The 17,995-nt window shown below is 37.2% G+C and overlaps 1 long non-coding RNA gene and 1 other non-coding gene across 3 annotated transcripts in view; both read right to left on the bottom strand.

The window, feature by feature from the left end:
* Nucleotides 1-17,995, bottom strand: part of LOC123606461 — a 283,317-nt gene that overhangs the window by 73,907 nt on the left and 191,415 nt on the right. The gene's annotated exons all lie outside the window — the stretch shown is intronic.
* On the bottom strand, nucleotides 17,337-17,442 carry LOC123607728. The gene has a single exon (XR_006716877.1). It is a non-coding gene; the product is annotated as a U6 spliceosomal RNA (small nuclear RNA).

Here is a 17,995-nt window from a genome sequence, read left to right as displayed (position 1 = left end):
GTTGGACTGCCTTCACTCACCTTGAGAGGTCACTGTGAGGCATAGCTCATAAATGTCATCATAAACTGCTCTGCAAAACTGCGTTTCAACATCGGTGATGCCAGATTCAAAAGAGCTTGCTTGTGTGTATCTTGTCCAAAGAAAAATGTGGTGGCCTTTTGATGCTGGACAGCGTAGTGAAGAGCTGGCAATCTTCACGTTTCCTATGGCAGCCTAGACTGCATTTTCTTTCAGCTGTCCTTGTTAGCAGTGGTGTTCTAGCATTCTTTCCTATTAATAGCAGCAAGCAGGCTTGCAGGTCAATTTTTTTATTCTCTGTTCCTTTACTTAGTTGGAAGCGCCTCCTTTCCTTAGTTTTTAAGAGCAGGGATTTTGAGACAGTAACCCCACCCTTCCATAGCAGGTCACGTAAATGCCTAGACACCACCCACCCCCCATGGGCAGCTGGCCCATTTATGCAAGAGAACAATAAGGAGATGGTTCCTTTGCTTCTGCTTCTTTGGCAATGTAGGAGAAGGAGGTGGCTGAAGCCAGACACGTTGGCTCCATGCACATGCCCAAGCCGTTTTCAGTCTCACCCTATTGAGCAACAAGAAGGCAACTGTCTCTATGTTAACATCACCAATGATGATGTTATAACTGGATTGGCTAGGTTTTTCACTGAAACGCTGGCTTAAAGGGTGTGTCATGTGTCTGTAAAACATAAATGGAAAGAACCAAAAGAGAAGAGAGGCAAAGTGAAATCACTCCTTTCTTGGCAAGGAAAAAAAGATTCTGTTTTCGAATAAAGGCAATTACCACTATAGCTGAACAAAGAACTAGTCTGAGACACCAATCAATCACTTCAATATGGAGGTCTTTAGGTGTGTGAAACTCAGTCACATATAAACTGAACATCTATGTAACTGTTAATTTATCATTCAGGCCAAAGGCACTTCCTACAATCATTTTCAAATTCTTCTGCTGAATTACAACTTTGCCACATCTGCTATTGCCGGCACTTTTTTTGCTTTCTTGCCTTGGTGCCTGCTGTTCTTTCTTCGTGAAATGCCCTTCTAGTCTTTTTCATTTGGGGAATGTATATTCACTTTCTAAATTCCATGTCAAAGATCATCCCTACCTTTCCTGTGCTCCCAGGCAGAAATGGTTGTTGCTGAGGGGCTCTGTTAAAATTCAGGCTAGCATTGGTACCTTTAATCATCCCAAAGCACTGTGACTTCCTTGAGTTGAGGGGTTGTTTCTTGTTCATTTCTGTATCTTTGGTGCTTTATACAGGTCTACACATTCATAAGGGTAGAACTCACTCCCCTCTAACCATAGGGTAGAAATGTTTTAGTTGTCCAGATTTTAGATAATGATGATATTTGTTAAAAAGGATCTGTTAGAAACACATGCTCTGGATTTTTGGTTTCATATAGTTTTTCCCGTTTTCATACAATCTGAGGGTAAATGTGGGGGAATTTATATTGCTTTCAAAAAAGCTGTACTCCATAATCAGCAATATCTTCCTTTCGAGTAGAATATATGACTGGCATTTTGCCATGTAGGTGAAGAGAGAGAGGTTCAGACATGGCTGAGAAAGTCAGTGTAAGCTGAATAAAAAGAAGAATGGGATCAAAAAGGCAGACTGTTGTCTTTAGTACAACATGATGTTTCTTAAAATTGGGTGTGTTGCCCAAAGCTGCCTTCAGGCAGGTTTTACTTATGTAAACTGCATATATTCAGAATCTAGATTTCGACTGACCTTAGCTTCAAAGATAGGTATTTTTATGTGAATAAGCTCTTTCATCTATTTATTAGATCAATCATCAGTTTTCTTAACAATTAAGGCACATTTATCTCTCTGCATTCTTTTAAATATAGTAGAAGAAAAACAGAGTTCTGAATTAATCTAGTTCCTCTCAGTACTTTGTAGTTTAAAGAATTCCCTTAAAATTAAAAAAAAATCCACATAATTTGTACAAAAATTTTAAAATGTAAATCAGCAGAGGCACCTAGGTGGCTCAGTCAGTTAAATGCCCGACATCAGCTCAGGTCGTGAGCTCACAGCTTGTGAGTTTGAGCCCCATAATTGGGTTCTCTGCTATCAGCACAGAGCCTGCTTTGAATACTCTGTACCCTCTGCACTCTCTGCCTCTCCCCCAATCGCTCTCTCTCTCTCAAAAATAAACATTTGAAAAAAATGTAAATCAGCAAAACACACACCTATAATATTGATATCTGGAGATAACCACTGTTAATGTATTTATTGGCTCATTTATCAACAGATATTTCTTGGTGTATAAACTTATTTCTAGAGATTTTTGTTGAATTTATATATACACTCCATACATTTTTATTCACAGAAATGGAATCATAATAATAATATCCTTAATGTACTATCAGTACTTAATGTACTATTTGTACACTTTTATTCCAGCCATTCTGTTGTATGATTATTTAACCAGTTCATTATTGTTACTTAGGCTGTTTCTAAAGTTTTATTATTATAACAAAGATGCAAGGAACATGCTGTAGATACTTCTCTGTCTTCTTGTCCAATTTTTTCTTTAGGAAAATTTTTAAATGAAAAATTCTGGCAAAAAAAAAAAAAAGGAATGTGATTTTTAAAGATTTTGGTGCATTTGGCTAATTTTTGCTCAGAAAGATTTTGAGTGCCTGTTTTTTCCATACTTTTACCAATATGTTATCAATCTTTAAAACTTTTGCTAATATGATATTTAAAAAAATTATACATTGTTACAGCTTTTATTGACTTATTGTGTTGAACATTTCTTTGTATTTGTTGTGCATCCGGGTTTCTTCCTTCATGAATTGCCTGTATACTTTTTTGCCCCACCTTTAAAATTGGAGTTATTGCTTATTCTTATTGGTTTATAAAAACTCAATATATATTAAAGACATTAACTTCCCTATGTAGTAAAGATAGTCCTAAGACATTAATGTTTTATTTATTATTTTTTTGCCTATTACTCTTATATTACTCATTAGAGAACTTTCATGAAAAACAAAGGAGAAGTCATCATATTGTTTTTAATGTTGAATTTTTTTTTCTGAAGACTTCTGATTTGTTCTTCCTTTCAGGGTATGTAAATTGAAAGCCAGAAAAGTGCTGATCAAACTGAAGATCTAGATATGAAATCCAAAAAGCAATATGCTCAAGTCCCTTTTCTAACAAAAGGGCTTAATTTTCACTTCTGTATCCTCCTTTTGGTACTATGTGACATCATGTGAAGATATTTCTATAAAAGGTAAATGTTTATATGCTAAGGGAATATTTGTACAGTTCCACAGTTTGTTGGATTTTGAAGAAATGAGTAGTGGTGATATTCAATATGTTTGGGAAGGATTTTCTTTGCAGCTCTGGATAAGAAATATGTACCTGGGTATTCTTGTAACCCAGGCAGAGAGATGGACTCTTCCAGCACATAAGAAGAAACACGACTCCAGGGCAAAAGTTTTCTCTATCCGGTCTTGAAATAGGAATGGATTCTCTTTCCTACTCATTCTCTTCCTCCCCACCTTCTCCTTCTCCTCCTTTTCCCATTCCTCTTTTCTTTCTTTTTCTTTCTTTCTTTCTTTCTTGTTTTCTTTCTTTCTTTCTTGTTTTCTTTCTTTCTTTCTTTCTTTCTTTCTTTCTTTCTTTCTTGTTTTCTTTCTTTCTTTCTTTCTTTCTTTCTTTCTTTCTTTCTTTCTTTCTTTCTTTCTCTTGTTTTCAGTCAGGTTATCATGAATAGGTTTTTGTGTTACTTTTTCATCCAAATGAAATATTTCCATTTCATCTCATTTTTTTGTTATTAATATGAATTTGTTTAAAGTAATATATATTCTCTTCTATCTCAGTTCTTTGTTTCTTAGACTTGGATGACCTTTCAGTCCAATAGAATTATTCAAATTTTGACTGTTATTTCAATAGGGATAGAATTATTAAGTATATATGCATGTTTTAGCTTTTAAAAAAACTTAAATTTTGGGGCTCCTGGGTGGTTCAGTCAGTTAAGCAATTCGACTTCAGCTCAGGTCATGATTTCACAGTCTATGAATTCGAGCCCTACATCGGGCTCTGTGCTGACAGCTCAGAGCCTGGAGCCTGCTTGGGATTCTGTGTCTCCCTCTCTTCTGCCTCTCTCTCACTCGTGCTCTGTCTTTCTCTCTCTCTCAAAATACATAAACACTAAAAAATTTCTTTAAAAAGTTATATTTTCCCATCATTCACATTATGTGTGTTAGCAATACAGCTTGGGGAAGTCTCGCTCTGTTTGAGCACCATCTGAAGTCTTGAAGGAAATTACCAAAAAAAGTTTTCTTCAGCCTAGAGGAAGAGCTGATATTCTATCTACAGCATTTTGAAAACAGAACCTCCAGGGTTGCCTGGGTGGCTCTGTTGGTTAAGCATCTGACTCTCGGTTTCGGCTCAGGTCATGATCTCACGGTTTGTGAGTTCAGATCTCATGGTTCATGGGTTCAAAAACCCTGTTGGGCTCTGTGCTGACAGTGCAGAACCTTCTTGGGATTCTCTCTGCCCTTTCTCTCTGCCCCTCCCCTACCCGCACTTTCTCTCAAAATAAATAAATAAACTTAAAAAAAAATAGAACCTCCACAAAAACTTGTGTCAAAAGAGGTAGCTATAGCAATGAACAGTTAGAGAACATTCATGGAATGGTTAAGAGTTCATGATACTTAGCCAGCTCTCTTTATGCAGAGCATTTTATCTTTAGTGGACTCTGATTTTTTTCTTCAAAATATTATATACAAAATTTCATAAAAGTAGGGCTATAGTTAGTGTATTACAAAAAAGTCTTACTTTTTCCTCTTTGTGAGATATCTATATTAGAACACTAATCCATGCTGGTTGGGACCATGTCTCATCTATGGCCTAAGCCTAGTATTTCTAAATTCTCATCAGATCATAATCTTTGGGATTCAGGAATAAGAGATCAAAATTCCCAGGAATTCTCAAGAATTCCTGAAATCATATGTTGTCTTTGTCTTTAAAGTACTTCCAAACATTCTTCATATTCTTTACTCATTATTATAGACATCTAAACACTTAATGGGTAAAAAATAGTAAGTTTGATAGTATTTACTATGAACTTTTTTTGCCTACAGCAAATATTCAAATGCTATAAAATACCTGCCAACATTATTGGGTAGTATTCAGATGATGTAACATTTAGAACTCTCTCTTTGTTTAAGTTTACTTATTTATTTTGAGAGAGAGAGAGAGAGAGAGAGAGAAAGAGAGAATGCATGCGAGTGGGGCAGGGGCAGAGAGAAAGAGAGAATCCTAAGCAGTTTCTGTACTGTCAGTATGGAGTCTGAAGTGGGGCCTGACCCCATGAATCTTGAGACCATGACCTGAGGCTAACTGACTGAGCCACCCAGGTGCCCCTAGAGCTCTTAATACTACACAGAATCGTATCTCAAAATTGCCAATTTAAAAACTTATATTGCTTCCAAAACTTGTTATTTCTTGGGATACCACTCATAAGATTTGTTTATTCTGTGTGTATAAATGTACTAATGTACATTTGTACTAATGTACTAATGTACATTTGTACTAATGTACTAATGTACATTTGTACTAATGTACTAATGTACTAAATGTATTCATTTTATTCACAAAAACGACTCATTCTTAGCATCAGGCAGCATCATGAATGTTGACTTTAATATGGCATACAAGCCAGACTGATGGATTAGATCTTGACCTCTTCTTCCCTCTGTGTTCCTGTTCAGCAGAGATGGACTTTAACCTTCCACTCTGTGCATTAACATTCCCTGCTTCTGCTTTCCACCTAATGTCAGTGAAGTTTTTTAAATCAGAACACCTCTACAGTGATGGCCACATTTTAATTCTTGTAGAAGAATTAGGATATTCCTAATTTCTCAACAGATTTTTCTTGAGATTTAGAAAAAAACACACAAATCTCTCAAGATCTACTACAAAGGAGTTCCCCCATGGATGCACTACCCAAGCCTGACTCTTCCAGGGTGGACCAAGGCTGCTCCTTGAAGACCCACATTGGGTGGAAGGCAGAGTGACATGACAGGGCCACATAGATTGGGGTTCAGGAGCCCCAGATTTTAATCCTGGGTGCTCTACTGACAATAGTCGTGTAACCTGGAGGCAGTTTTCTAACTTCTCAGATCTTCCACTTGCACATATTTGAAATGAAGGGCTCTTGTTTGTTAGTTTAAGAGAAACTGATGGCGTGTAGGAGAAAAAAATAACATTCTATTTTTGTGAGGCCTCAAGGTCACTGCGAGGGGCAGGAGAACAAAGATCTGGCAGGAAAGTCTCCTTGGGTGGAGAGTGGGTTCTGATAAACCCCCAAGGAGAAGCTGGTGGCTGGTGGTCCTTCTTTTGTATTTTCCTGGGTGTGCTCCAGCCAGTGGTGCAATTGGAAACTGGGGGCTGCAGCCAGGAGCAGACCCCAGCAATCTGACTAGTTAACCTGACTTGCCTTTCATTCAGACATTTTAGGATTCTTTGTGATAAATCCATTCAGACACTTTAGGATTCTTTGTGATAAATCCAGACCAGAAATAAACTTTATTGGTTAGTATACCAAATAATGATAAAATAATAAAAAAATCTCTACCGTAGGACCAAGTTCCTAAGCTGAAAACAGCAACAGCTATTATCACTTTGAATGTTTTTGGAGATTTGATGGACCATGGTGGTGTGGGAGAGCAGTATGCTTTTCCTCATAAAGGTAAAGGGGTTGGTGGTAAGTATATTTCAGTGAAAATTAATAATAAATGTTAATTTGTTTCTGAGACAACACATGTTCTTTAATGTAGTTAGGTGCTGCTGTTTGCTTATCTAGGTTTATCAAGTTAACTTGTTTCAAGTAGGAGGGTCCCTGAACAGGGCAGGAGGAGATAGATTAGAAAAATATTTTGGCTGGGGCGCCTGGGTGGCGCAGTCGGTTAAGCGTCCGACTTCAGCCAGGTCACGATCTCGCGGTCCGTGAGTTCGAGCCCCGCGTCGGGCTCTGGGCTGATGGCTCAGAGCTTGGAGCCTGTTTCCGATTCTGTGTCTCCCTCTCTCTCTGCCCCTCCCCCGTTCATGCTCTGTCTCTCTCTGTCCCAAAAAAATAATAAAAAAATAATAATAATAAAAAAAAAACGTTGAAAAAAAAACGTTGAAAAAAAAATTTTTAAAAAAGAAAAATATTTTGGGAAAGAGATAACTAGCTTACATTACCTTTGAATGTTTAAATTGCTATAAAGCGTTTACCATCCACAGAAGAATTAAAACTTCTTGGTGAACAGTCTCAATTTCACAAATATAATTAAAGTAGGTTACATATCACATACACACACACACACACATCATATTCCTCCTTCCAGTGTCTGAAGTCTGCCCAGAGAGCCTCCAGGTCATCAAGCACTTCCTGAATATTTCTGCAACACCTTATTCTTTGCCCATCAGAGCAGAAATCCAAAAAACTGCATGTTCTTTGTGAGTACAGGTCACATGGCTGGCTGTCCATTTCATGGCTGTATCCTCACCAGAATGAATACACAGAGAGTAACATAGAGAATGAACTCAATACATATTTACTGTGGGCCAGATGCTGGGCCAGATATATCACATACAAAATCTTACTCAATTCTTTCAACAACTTTTTAGGATAGGAATTATCATCCCAATTCTACTGATGAAGAAACTGAGGTTTTGAGAAACTAAATAATTCATGGATAATAACAGGGCTACAGCCAGTTCTTTAATATGGCCCACTGGCCATGTGAGTGCATTTACTGATTCAAAGACATGAAGGACACATTCACTGACCTCAAAGAACTTACTCTTGAGTAAAATAATTCTATGTATATATCCAGTCATAGTCACTAATTCTTGGGAATAAAATATAACACCTGCTTTGTTCTTGAGAGATTTTTAAAGAGGCACTCTTTAGAAACATTTTGCATAATAAAATTTTTCCATAGGTTTCCTGCAGGTGGGGTAACTCTTGCCTTTGTAATTTTGTTACACATTTTTCAAGAGGATACCACATATTTGAGCTTGGTTTACTGGCTGATTCTTTATAGCTCTTTGACATTTACTGGTCTTTCTTAAAATTAGTATCTTTAAATTTTGATTTTATTAAAACCTGCTCAAAGCAACTTAAACTAAAAAGCTTAGCATAATCAAATTATATGGCTACACAGAACACACGCTAACACATTTGTAGTTAAATATTTCATGATTATTTTTTGTAGTAGGTGCTGAAAGTAGCTTATAAGGTGATATAATAAATTGCAGAAGGATGAAATCAACAGCATTTTGGAAGAGAGGCATTTTTTAAGTTTTTGTTTAAATTCAGTTACTTAACATATAGTGCAATATTAGGTTCAGTAGTAGAATTTTGTGATTCATCACTTACATACAACACCCAGTGCTCATCACAAGTGTATTCCTTCATACCCATTACCCATTTAACCCATCCCCAGCCTACCTCCCCTCCAACAAACCTGTTTGTTCTCTATAGTTAAGAGCCTGTTTTATGTTTTATTTTTTAAAGAATTTTTTAATGTTTTTATTTTTGAGAGACAGAGCATGAGCAGGGGAGGGGCAGAGAGAGAGGGAGACACAGAATCTGAAGCACGCTCCAGGCTCCAAGCTGTCTGCACAGAGCTTGACGCAGGGCTTGAACTCACAAACCGCGAAATCATGGCCTGAGCCGAAGTCTGACTCTTAACCAACTGAGCCACCCACGTGCCCCAAGAGCCTATTTTATAGTTTGCATCTTTTTTCCCCATGTTCATCTGTTTTGTTTTTTTATAACATTTTTTAAAGTTTATTTATTTTTGAGAGAGAGAGAGAGAGAGCAAGTGGGGTAGGGACAGAGAGAGAGGGAGACAAAGAATCTGAAGCAGGCTCCAGGCTCTGAGCTGTTAGCACAGAGCCTGACGTAGGGCTTGAACCCACAAACTGTGAGATCATAACCTGAGCTGAAGTCGGATGCTTAACCCCCTGAGCCACCCAGGCATCCCTTGTTTTTTAAATTCCACATATGAGTGAAATCATATGGTATTTATCTTCCTCTGACTGACTTATTTCACTCAGCGTAATACACTCTACCTCCATCCATGTCATTGCAAATGGCAAGATTTCACTCTTTCTGATGGTTGAGTAATATTCACTTTCTCTATCCATTCATCAGATGGACATTTCAGTTCTTTCCATAATTTGGCTATTGTTAATAGTGCTGCTGTAAACATTGGGGTGCATATGTCCCTCTGAATCAGTATTTTTGTACCATTTCAGTAAATACCTACTAGTTCAATTACCAAATCATAGGGTAGTTCTATTTTTAACTTTTTTAAAAGCTTATTTTATTTATTTTGAGAGAGATAGAGCATGAGTAGGGGAAGGGCAGAGAGATAGGGAGAGAATCCCAAGCCAGTTCCTGCTTGGGGTTCAATCTCATGAACCCTTAGATCATGACCTGAGCCAAAATCAAGAGTCAGTTACTTAACTGACTGAGCCATTAGGAGCCCCTATTTTTAACTTTTTGAGGAACCTCCGTACTATTCTCCAGAGTGGCTGCACCAGTTTGCATTCCTACCAACAGTGTAAGAGGGCTCTCCTTTCTCTATATCCTCGCCAACAATTGTTTCCTGTGTTGATAATTTTAACCATTCTGACAGGTGTGAGGTGATATCTCCTTATAGTTTTGATTTGTATTCCCTGATGACGAGTGATGTGGAGCATCTTTTCATGTGTCTGTTAGCCATCTGGATGTCTTCTTTGGAAAAATGTCTATTTATGTCTTCTACCTATTTCTTAACTGGATTATTTGTTTTTGGGGTGTGGAGTTTGATGAGTTCTTTATAGATTTTGGATACTAACCCTTTACAGAAATGTCATTTGCAAATATGGAAAAGAGGCATTTTTTTTAAGAGTTAGTTAGCAGTTGTGGGGGTTTATGGGATCAGGAATCATGAGTGAATGAAAGAGGATTTATAGATAACCCTGTTTCTTGGGGAGAGAATCAAGTCAGGGAAAAGAGTTAAGAGGCTATTCCGGGATGATAATTGGATATTTAAAAGGGAGGGGGGTGCATGTGTGTGCCTTTCAAAGGACCTGTCCTTTCAACTTTAGACAGAACTTCTGACTTTCATAAGTCCTCCTTTATGACAAGTGCCATACACACGGATTCACCCAGTCATGTTTTGGGCCTGGCTACTATGCTTGCTTCTTGTAAATCCTTGGCTTTGGGCTGAATTTCCCACTCACGAATTTACTCTAGGATGATGATATTCTAAGCTCTTTCAAGTTGAAGTGTACTAATGTGAGCTGGCATGGTCCATTCACATCTATTTCATTTGATGGACCATGTTTTATCACCTCATGTTTGACCTTAAGTAGCTGACATAGGCCTTTTCCTGGGTCAGGTCAGGATTTTCCTTTTCTGTCTTGCAGCAAATGCTCTTAGGGATTTGATTCTACCTTGCTGATCACAATGGAGCAGTGCAAGTCTGAGGAGGGGTGTCAGCATCCAGAATGGAAAGGAAAGATTGGTATTAAGGAGTACTTCAAATGAAAACTTAACAGGATATTGTAACTAATTGGATGTGGGTGGTGAGAAGAATCTGTAAAAATAGGTTTTGTGCTTCAGAGACTGATGAAATGGTGCTACCTATAATAATATGAGTGGAGTAAGAAGAAGGGCTTATTTTGGGGTAAAAGATATTGACCTTAAGACATCAGTGGGGCATCTTGTCAAGAATGTATAGCAGAAATTTGTGGCTTTACAGTGGAAACATGAAAGAGCCAGGTCTGGGATAGAGCCTAGTGATTATTGAAGTTCTATGACTAGAAGAAGTTTCAACTAAAAGAGAAAAGAAGGTGGCTTTAAAATAGAAGCTTAAGGTATGCTCCCACAATGGAACGGCAAGAGGACAGGAGTCTTTGAAGGAGACTAAGCTAACCTTGTGAGAAAGGAAAGAGGACAACCAGCTGAGGGCTTTGTAAGAGAATATGAAGGAAAAGACAGTGCCCAAAAGTAAATGATCAAAAGTCAAGGAATGCAGAAAGCTTGAATGGTAAGAAGACTGACGATTGTATCTAATGGTTGGGAAAGTGCTGCTCAGCTGGGAACAGTAGTATCAGGAGAGGGTCAGCCTAGTTTATCTTGAGGCCTTGGAGGAACTGGATTTTGTAGGGGTAGGAAGAAGAAAAGAGCTTAAAATGCTATCCTGGTATGAACGTGAAACCAGCATGCATGGCCATGAAGAATAGACTATCATGTGTGTCAACAGGGATGGTAATACATAACTAAACTTGAGACAGAAAGTTCTATCTCCATAAAGTTAGTATTCTTTAGCCACTAAGCAAAATAGAGTACAAAGGTTGGAAGCCAAAGAGATTGTAATGGTCTCATAATATAAAGTTAACCATACATAGTTATTGTTATAATTTAATCTATTTATTTTAATCCAACAACTCAGCACATTTCCAAGAATAAGCAAAAGCTGTTATACAAATTTGTACAAACTTAAGATCCAGGGCCAGAAAGACTAGGTCCAAAGATTTCAGTTGGAAAGGACAGTGAACACAAATGTTAAAGAGTGAAACTGTATTCTTAGCCTTAAATGCATTCCTTGGCCTTCCCTGTGCTAATAGTATCAGTGTTTGTGCAGCTGCCATTGACACTGAAGCAGGCACACACATTAGCATTTGATTAGAAATCTGTATCACATACATGGCTGATGATGGGCACCAACTTCAGCTGCACTTAACTTACGACACAAGTGAATGTGGGCAGGGATCTGACAGCTACAGAAAGAACACTACCTCTTCCTCTTCACTGGGCAAGTAGAATGACACATTGTCACTTAACCTCTGGGTTTCATTTCCTCATCAGAAAAATGAGGGAGTTGGATGAGATTATCTGTCTTCTCCTTCCAGAAGTAAAGTTCTGTAATTCTCTGACTCTAAGATTCATCTTTTTATATCCATTAAAGAATTAAAAGTTCACTACAAGATGTCTGCTGAGCTTTTGATAAATTTATGTTTGAGAATAGGATGGATGAGTACAGTTTTTGCAAGCAGACAAACATTTATGTAGAATGGTAGTCTTTAAAATTATTGATTTTGTACGTCCATTGTTAAAAAAATGGAGCACAAACTTCAATTATTATATGCATATTTATTTATAAGTTATATGCATATATTGCTGGGCTTATAAAAATATTAAAAAATGGATACCAAAAAATGACAAAAGTACAGCATGACAATAAAAATAAGTCAAAAGCAAACTTCTAGGGATTTCCCTCAACATTACATCTAAAGTATGATTTTGTACACTCCCTAGGACAAATACAACCTACTTTGGAGATGATTTTGAATAGGTATTTGCTACCTTAACACTAAAGACTTAATAGTGTGGGAAATAACTTTTCCACATTAGCAATTATTTTATTTGATAAGAAAGTCTTTCTAAAACCTAAATATATTAAATTATGAAATAAGAGGAAATTAATAAAACATGGTCATTGCTTGCTTTTCTAAAAGACAAATACTTCCAGACAGCATATCTGATAGTAACACCTGGAAGGTAAATCTGATTTTTACCAGCAACGTTAGCAGAAGAATCTGATTTCACATGAGGAAAAACCAGGATAATAACCAAAAATCCCACGCACTACATTTGATTGAAAATAATCAAGTAAGAAACTTGAGTGTTACCACCTCTGTGGTGTAATTACTATTATTAAGCACCAGAGGGTTATTTCTGTCAACAGGACTACCTGCTTACTAGCCATCTAATTTTCCTTGCTACCTTTTGCCAACACTGAGATTGTCCTTGTGCTGTCAGCTGTATCTCTGATATAGCTTTGAATGTTTATGTTTGAGATTTTAGACTATGTAGAATAGATTCACATACTACCCTATTATAGACAGGGACATTCATTGGGGTCAAAGCTATCTAAATTGCTAACAATCTTCAATGCTAATTCACCTAATTCTACTGTTAGAACTAGAAGAGGCAAGAATGATTTTTCTGACTGGTCAAATATGTACGGCAAATGGTGGAAAATAAGGCTAGGCCTACAGGTCATAACTTTAAACAAATCTAAATAACTTGAATCAGATAAGAAGAAATGGTTCACATCTACCATAACAAACATAAGACACATATCTATACTATCTCATGGTTTTAAGAAGGCATCGAACTTGTTGGCCCTTTACTCTAGAAAACAGTAGTTTAATATCAACTCTGTTAAAAATAAATTGCCCTTTTTAGCCAATATTATTCATTATATAAATAAATAAATAAATAAATAAATAAATAAATAAATGCATTTGTTCAAGTAATTGATTTTCTGTATTAGGATTCATCCCCAAAGCATGGTAACTCACTTTCAGCAAAACAGGACTGACAAGAGAGGCTGGACCTGGGTCTGTTCAGGGATCCTTCATCCTGGGCTGAAGTCAGGGGACACCTTTGTGGCTCATTTGGTTGAGTGCCCGACTCTTCATTTGGGCTCAGGTCGTGATCTCATGGTTCGTGAGACTGAGCCCCATTTTGGACTCTGTGCTAATAGCACAGAAACTGCTTCAGATTATCTCTCCCTTTCTCTCTGTCCCTCCCTTGTTTTCATGCACACATTTGCTCTCCTCCCTTTCAAAATAAATAAATAAAGTTAAACAAAAAAAGAGAGATACAAAGTCAGTTCAGGAACCATATGGATTTCCATGGGTCAACCCTGATTCATTCCGACCTGCCCTGACCCATCCTTACCTGCTGTGGTCCATCTTTCTCATTCCCAATTGAGAAGGAAAATGAGGAAGTGCTTTTAACTGCAGTCAGGATTGATTCAGGTACAGAAGAAGGGTAGTATATAGCATTTAGTGTTTTATGGACAAAATAATACCTTCCAAGTTCTATTGCACAGAACTTGAAGGCCTCAGTTGGAGACCTATAAATGGCAGAATAAAAGTTTTTGTGGGAATGTACTTTTGCCATCCATTTATATCTTGCTCTGTATTTGGAAGGGCTGGAAGGATAAAATTTGCATTTCTCAGATTCCTTTGCAGCTAGGATTTTGGATGTATTATGATATGCAATTGAAAGAAAATTTAAAAGTAAAAGGAAATTAAAGGCTATCTTTTTGCAGCAGTGGCAGCTGACAGCCAAACTCTGGACTCTCCATTTCCCTGTCTAGTCAGCAGCTTCATTACTGGGAGGGAGCCAAGTTTGTGTCAAATGCATTAGTAGTAGCAGTAATTGGCTAAAATCTGGTTCATAGTTGACCTTAAAACCAAAAGACCTGTAACTTATGCTTTTCTAATCCTTCCAATTATTGTGTAATCACCTGGTTTCCTGTATTAAATCCTTTTCTGCTGGAAATACCTAGATGGTCTCTGTGTTCTGTATTAAATCCAGAGACAGAGAAATGTTTGACCCATATATATCTCTGAAGGCAACCTCTATGTGGGTTGGAATGACTATGTTTGGGCACAACTACAAGCTTATTGGTTTTCAGATCAATATGTGTTTTGCCACAGTAGGTCTTTGCTGGGAAGTTAAAACTTTGAATACATGTTCTCTAACACCTATTAAAACTCAATTTACAAAACATACATGTTTGAGATAGATAGGTTAATTCTTCCTTCCTCTATTTCTTTAAGCTCTATTCCTGCATTAAAATTTCAAATGAAGTTATTGAAAGTTAAGTAAAGGACTTTCAAATGGCCCTTACATAACAATTAGAGTGACCAATTTCTATTAGCATTTATAGCCAGAAAAAAACATTTGTTTCCCTTGGTAATTTTTTTATTTAATTTTTTTAATGTTTATTTATTTTTGAGAGAGAGAGAGAGACAGAGCATGAGCAGAACAGGGCAGAGGGAGACACAGAACCTGAAGTAGGCTCCAGGTTCTGAGCTGTAAGCACAGAGCTCAACTCAGGGCTCGAACCCACAAACTGCAAAATCACGACCTGCGCTGAAGTGGGATGCTTAACTGCTTAACCGACTGAGCCACCCAGGTGCCCCTCTTTTGGTAATTTGATAATAAGAATGCTATAACCTTTCTTTCCCTTATTTTGCTCTGAGTCTCAAAAGCTCAAAGTCAAATTGGAAATTAACTATAGCACTCTTCTTGGAAAAATCATTTTTATTCTATTTCCTCTTGGTTTCTGATCATGTATCTTTATTTTAACTATTACATAAATTAAGAAATATATATATGGAATTTACTTAGAAGTAAGGAGTAAAGGATATCTGTACAATACATTAAAAACCAGAACCATTTTCTTCCCACTTTGTTTTAGTAACTGCTTTTAGCCTCATTGCTCTTCCATATGTAAAGTCTAACAGTATCATTTTATCTTTACCAGACACTGATGCAAAATCCTCTTGGATGGTGTGCTGTATACAGGAAATAAGAGCTCTAAGAAATTCTTCTGAAAACCAATTATTTTCTCAATGCTTTACAATGCTTTAGTCCTAAAGCTGATTCACAAAAATGTGTGATTCAAAGTGAAGCAAACGAGTATTATAAACAAAAAAGAGTTAACCTTAAAAGTGAGAGTAAAAATGAAACATGAAAATCCCTCTCAGCTTTTTTCTTTCTAATATTCTCCTCACACAATTTCCTGTTAGTCTCTCTGCCTTTTCTGAGAGATATTATTTTCCTTTCCAGTACCAATTTCAGCAGTGATGGCCTAAAAGGTTCTGGTGCCCCAAGTGAGACTAGATTATAGGACTCCATATGGGGTCAAAGATAGGAGGGTTCTTAAGGATTTTTACCAACAAAATAAAAGCGGTGGGGTTTCACTTCACTTCAAAGTAAAGATACCAATACAAGCAAATGCTCCTCTTGTCATATTGATAAAGAAAGAGAAAGACCCCTCCTGTCATTCCGGTGGGGTCACTGACGACTTGAGTGGGAAATTGAACTATAAACTGGGTGTTTTGTGAAATTCTGTGATGAGTATATGCCAAGTGGAGTGGAGAACACACACACACACACACACACACACACCCTTTTGAGATTGAGAAAGAGATTCTTATGTGTTTAACAATACATGACTTTTAGTAGATGACTAGGAGGTAATAATATAAGTGCCAGAAGCTTCTGGGAAAGAGTTCACCATCAACCTCAAGTTTACCTCCTGTTGTGACACAGGAATTAAGTGATCACAGAGGGGAGGTAAGGAGCAAAGAGAAATACACTATCTCCTGTCCATTTTTTTCTTTTTGAAGGAGTCTTGTTTTCTGGGAGTCCCAGTATCTTTCTGGAGGACCAGTAAGCAAAGGGGCTCCTAGACTTCTATCTTTGCCTTACTATTTACTCTCTCAATATGCACAAGTTGCTTCTAATGACTATTAGTAATCTTGCTCATTGGACAATGGTAATCTTGAAAGAGGGAGGAAATAATTAGTGCTTTTGAGGATATTGGAGTAGTGACACAGAATGTTTGTATTCAGTTTTCCACTCTGATGTCCAGAAAGCCAAATATGAGTTTCATTAAGAATTGTTTTCCTTCACTTACCAGTATTCTTCTCATTTCCATAATAGGTAGAATCAAGACTAATTCAGAGAAGGCTTGCTTGCTTAGAAACTTGACTTCTTCAGGACCAGGAGAAAATGATACTAAGAGCTATAGCCAGAGGTTCTTTCTGGCTGTGTTCTTAGCTGGCACAGCACAGGTTTTGCAATCTTGATGGCAGACCTCCATGGTGTTCTTGTCACTTCACATCTTTAAACCTTTGCATTTTCATATGAAAAATAGGGATAATGATAGAATATCTCATACGGTTGTAAGAATTAAATAAAATGATGCAGGTAAAGTGTTTAAAGCCTGGCACATACTTAGACTTCAAACGTGAGCTTCTGAGGCAGTTTCAGGAACTAACTCCTGCTGCTTCCAATATCCTTCTTGTGGTATCTCTTGTTCTCTCTGTACATCTATGCCTTGCTCTCCTCCCTGATGACTGGCTACTTATCCCTATATGTTTTATTTAAAATTTAGAGGGCGTTAATGTGATTAATTGATCAAGCTAATTACTATCTTTTTACTGCGCAGAATCCCTGAAAATCATCTGCCAGCTGAGGGTACTCACAAAGGAAAAATAATATGAGAATATGTTGTTATTACAAGATACTTTATTTGGGGACCATTAAAAATGCCAATCAGTTATTATTAATGCTTCAATAGTCTCCTCTATTAATTAGTCTTGCATATTCAGGACTGAAATTAGGATTATGATATACTTGTGTTATTTTGTTTTATTTTTCTTTCTTCCTCCCTCCCTCCCTCTCTCTCTCCCTTTTTCTTTCTTTCTTTCTTTCTTTCTTTCTTTCTATAAAAATGTGGAATGCTTCACAAATTCACGTGTCATTCTGGCACAGGGGCCGTGCTAATCTCTCTGTATCCTTCCAATTTTAGTATATGTGCTGCCGAAGTGAGCACTATGTATTTATTTTTTTTACTTTAGAGTTTTTTTAAGTTTATTTAAGCAATCTCTCCACTCAGTGTGGGGCTCATATTAGAACCCTGAGATCAAGAGTCACATGCTGTTCTGACTGAGCATGCCAGGTGCCCCTTACTTTGACTTTTTTTAAACTCCAGTTACCAAACAGCATTATACTAGTTTCAGGTGTACAATATAGTAACAGTCCCATACATCACCTTGTACCCATCACAACAAGTGATCCCCATCACCTATGTAACCCATCCCCCTACCCACCTCCTTTCTGGTAACCATCAGATCATTCTCTATAATTAAGAACCTGTTTCTTTCTTTGACTCTCTCATTTTTTCCCCTTTGCTTGTTTTGTTTCTTAAATTCCACATATGAGTGAAATCATATGGTGTTTGTCTTTCTCTATCTTACTTATTTCACTTAGCATTATACTTTCTATATCCATCCATGTCATTGCAAATGGCAAGATTTCATTCTTTTTTATGGCTGAATAATATTCCATTTCACTTGGCTGTCCACTGGCTCTTGTAAATCTTGGCT

The sequence above is a fragment of the Leopardus geoffroyi genome, chromosome A2 (assembly GCF_018350155.1).
Source record: "Leopardus geoffroyi isolate Oge1 chromosome A2, O.geoffroyi_Oge1_pat1.0, whole genome shotgun sequence".
NCBI classification, from domain to species: Eukaryota; Metazoa; Chordata; class Mammalia; order Carnivora; family Felidae; genus Leopardus; species Leopardus geoffroyi.
Note: the sequence above shows the minus strand (reverse complement) of the source record. Positions and strands in the feature narration are given on the sequence as shown.